The sequence below is a fragment of the Nomascus leucogenys genome, chromosome 19 (assembly GCF_006542625.1).
Source record: "Nomascus leucogenys isolate Asia chromosome 19, Asia_NLE_v1, whole genome shotgun sequence".
NCBI classification, from domain to species: domain Eukaryota; kingdom Metazoa; phylum Chordata; class Mammalia; order Primates; family Hylobatidae; genus Nomascus; species Nomascus leucogenys.
The window spans coordinates 32,725,520-32,729,606 of NC_044399.1; the positions used below are offsets into that span (position 1 = coordinate 32,725,520).

Here is a 4,087-nt window from a genome sequence, read left to right on the forward strand (position 1 = left end):
TAAAAACAAAACAAACTGCCGGGCGCAGTGGCTCATGCCTGTAATCCCAGCACTTTGGGAGGCCGAGGTGGGCGGATCACCTGAGATCAGGAGTTCGAGACCAGCCTGATCAACATGGAGAAACCCCGTCTCTACTAAAAATACAAAATTAGCTGGGTGTGGTGGCACAAGCCTGTAATCCCAGCTACTTGGGAGGCTGAGGCAGGAGAATCGCTTGAACCCAGGAAGTGGAGTTTGCAGTGAGCCGAGATTGCACCATTGCACTCCAGCCTGGGCAACAAGAATGAAACTCCATCTCAAAAAAAAAAAAAAAAAAAAAAAAAAAAAAAAAAAAAACTAGCTCAGAGAAACAAAGTACCTAATGTTTACACGACAAGAAATAGAAAAGCTAGGACTGGAACCCAAGCCAAGGCCAACCCTCTTTCCACTCTACTACCTCACTTCTCTGCTCACCCTGCATCCGCCCTTCAAATCCTTTTTTTTTTTTTTTGAGATGGAGTCTCACTCTATTGCCCAGGCTGGAGTGCAGTGGCATGATCTTGGCTCACTACAACCTCCGCCTCCTGGGTTCAAGCAATTCTTCTGCCTCAGCCTCCCAAGTAGCGGGGACTACAGGCACGTGCCACCACACCCAGCTAATTTTTTGTATTTTTAGTAGAGACAGGGTTTCACCATGTTAACCAGGATGGTCTCTATCTCCTGACCTCGTGATCCACCCGCCTCGGCCTCCCAAAGTGCTGGGATTACAGGCGTGAGCCAACACACCCAGGCTCGAAGAGTATTTTCAATTAGCAAAAGCATCTTCTCCTCTGAAAAGATTGCACATCCCAAGGAGGAGCAAAGCTTCTGGGTAGAGAGTGTGAACTCATCCCCAAATGCTTTGCCTGGGTTTCTTCACTTTCAGCCCAAACCTGGTGGGCATTCATAATAAAGCCTGTATCCAGCCTCAGGCTTCCAGGTGCCAAGTTGGTCCATCCTCTCAGGAGATGCTCTATTATGGCCAGTGGAGTCAACTCAAGCAGCACTGAGCAGCAAAGGTGGTGTTCTGAGACCCAAACCTTTTAGGGAAGATATAGCCGCAGGAGCAGCAGACCACCCTAGAGAAGCCTTGGCACTTGCCAGTGAATTTCATTTTTCTTTCAAATTTTATCCATCCACTTTAAATTTTTCTCACTGATTTTTTTTCTCTTTTTCTTTTTTTTTGAGACAGAGTCTCGATCTGTCGCCTAGGCTGGAGTGCAGTAGTGCGATCTCAGCTCATTGCAACCTCCACCACCCGGGTTCAAGCAATTCTCCTGCCTCAGCCTCCTGAGTAGTTGGGATTACAGGCGCCTGCCACCATGCCTGGCTAATTTTTTTATTTGTAGTAGAGACGGAGTTTTACCATGTTGGTCAGGCTTGTCTCCAACTCCTGACCTCAGGTGATCCACCTACCTCGGCCTCCCAAAGTGCTGGGATACAGGTGTGAGCCACCGTGCCTGGCCTGATTTTTTTCTTATGAAAATAAACCGTTGACCATTGTGGAACATCTGAAAAAAATACAGAGAAGCAGGGGCTGGGCGCAGTGGCTCATGACTGTAATCCCAGCACTTTGGGAGGCTGAGGCTTGCAGATCACTTTAAGTCAGGAGCTTGAGACTAACCTGGTCAATATGGTGAAACCCTATCTCTACTAAAAATACAAAAATTAGCTGGCCATGGTGGTGCATGCCTGTAATTCCAGCTACTTGGGAGGCTGAGGCACAATAATTGCTTGAACCTTGGAGGTGGAGGTTGCAGTGAGCCAAGATCATGCCACTGCACTTCAGTCTGGATGAGGGAGTGAAACTCTGTCTCAACAACAACAATGAAAATACAGAAAAGCATTTTTTTTTGAAATAAAGGGGAGGACAGCAATCACCCATAACTTACCTTCTAGAGAAAACCACTATTAACAGTTTAGGCTCTCTGCTACTTCTGTTCGACAGACAACCGCATCTTATCATGCAGCTGGTGCACCACGGTGAAGGTGAAGGCCGGAGTAAATGGATTTGGCTGTATTGGGCACCTGGTCACCAGGGCTGCTTTCAACTCCTGTAAAGTGGATATTGTTTCCATCAATGATCCCTTCATTGACCTCAACTACATGGTCTACATGTTCCAGTATGATTCCACCCATGGCAAATTCCATGGCACCATCAAAGCTGAGAACGGGAAGTTTGTCACCAATGGAAATCCCATCACCATCTTCCAGGAGTGAGATCCCACCAAAATCAAATGGGGTGATGCTGGCACTGAGCGTGTTGTGGAGTCCACCAACATCTTCATGACCATGGAGAAGGCTGGGGCTCACTTGCAGCAGGGAGCCAAAAGGGTCATCATTTCTGCCCCCTCTGCTGATGCCCCCATGTTTGTGATGGACATGAACCATGAGAATTATAACAACAGCCTCAAGATCATCAGCAATGCCTCCTGTACCACCAACTGCCTAGTGCCCCTGGCCAAGGTCATCCATGACAACTTCGGCATCATGGAAGGACTCATGACCACAGTCCATGCCATCACTGCCACCCAGAAGACTGTGGATGGCCCCTCTGGGAAACTGTGGCATGATGGCCGAGGGGCTCTCCAGAACATCATCTCTGCATCTACTGGTGCTGCCAAGTCTGTGGGCAAGGTCATCCCTGAGCTGAACCAGGAGCTTACTGGCATGGCCTTCCATGTCCCCACCACCAACGTGTTGGTTGTGGACCTGACCTGCCATCTGGAGAAACCTGTCAAATATGATGACATTCAAGAAGGTGGTGAAACAGACATCAGAGGGCCCCCTCAAGGTCATCCTGGGCTACACTGAGCACCAGGTTGTCTCCTCTGACTTTAACAGTGACACCCACTCTTCCACCTTCAATGCTGGGGCCGGCATTGCCCTCAATGACCACTTTGTCAAGCTAATTTCCTGGTATGACAATGAATTTGGCTACAGCAACAAGGTGGTGAACCTCATGGCCCATATGGCCTCCAAGGAGTAAGACCCCTGGACCACCAGCCCCAGTGAGAGGACAAGAGGAAGAGAGAGGCCCTTAGCTGCTGGGGAGTCCCTGCCACACTCTGAGAATTTCCCATCCTCACAATTTCCATGCAGACCCTCTGAAGAAGGAGGGTCACGGGGAGCCTTACCTTGTCGTGTACCATCAATAAAGTCCCCTGTGCTCAGCCAAATAAACAAAAACAAAAAACGATTTAGCATATCTCCTTGTTTTTTCTATGCATTTGTTACATGGTTGACAGTGTGTTATATGTGCAATTTTGTATTCTTATTTTACTAAAATGGGACAGCTTCATTGCTTTTTATTATAATAAAAGCAGTTTGTCCTGGGGCTATATATCTAGAAAAATAACCTAGGGAGGTCAGACAATGCAGAAACAAACAGATATTTATGTGCACCTACTATATTTGTTTTGTTTTGAGACAGGATCTCACTATATTGCCCAGGCTGATCTCAAGCTCCTGGGCTCAAGTGATCCTTCTGCCTTGGCCTCCCAAAGTACTGGGATTACAGCATGAGCTACCATGCCTGGCCTTAGTATATTTTAGGTGCTTGGGGTATGAAATTGAGTCAAGTCTTTCCCTCCAGCAGGAGAGAAAGATAACAAGTAGGTAAGCAAATAAACAGGATCATTTCAGATTGAGGTAAGGGCTTTCAAGAAATGGGGTAATATGGCAAAGAATAATGGGGGTAGGGGATGAGTAGATGGGGAGATCAGGGAAGGCCTCCTGAAGGAGGCAATATTTGAGCTGAAATAAATTTGAATGTTGCTCCAACAGCCAAAAATGACCTGCTGGAATCCATCCCACAGAGAGCCTGGTACCGCCCACAGTGTGCCCAGGGCTCAGGCTCAAGACAGGGGCTTGCCTAACATTCAAAAAGTGTTCATTGAACTTCTACTATGTGCTGGCACTGGATACAGTGAGGAACAAAACAGAGTGGTTCCTTTTCTCATGGCACCTATTGCCTAGTAGAAAGACATTAAACAAATAAGCCCATCAATATGTAAATACACATTTATTAAGTGTCATTGGCTGGGCTCACACCTGTAATTGGTAGTGG

At 47.3% G+C, this 4,087-nt stretch overlaps 1 pseudogene; it reads left to right on the forward strand.

Moving 5' to 3' along the window:
• The first annotated feature begins 2,010 nt into the window (after positions 1–2,010).
• On the forward strand, positions 2,011–3,007 carry LOC100596418 (annotated as a pseudogene).
• The last annotated feature ends 1,080 nt before the right edge of the window (positions 3,008–4,087 follow it).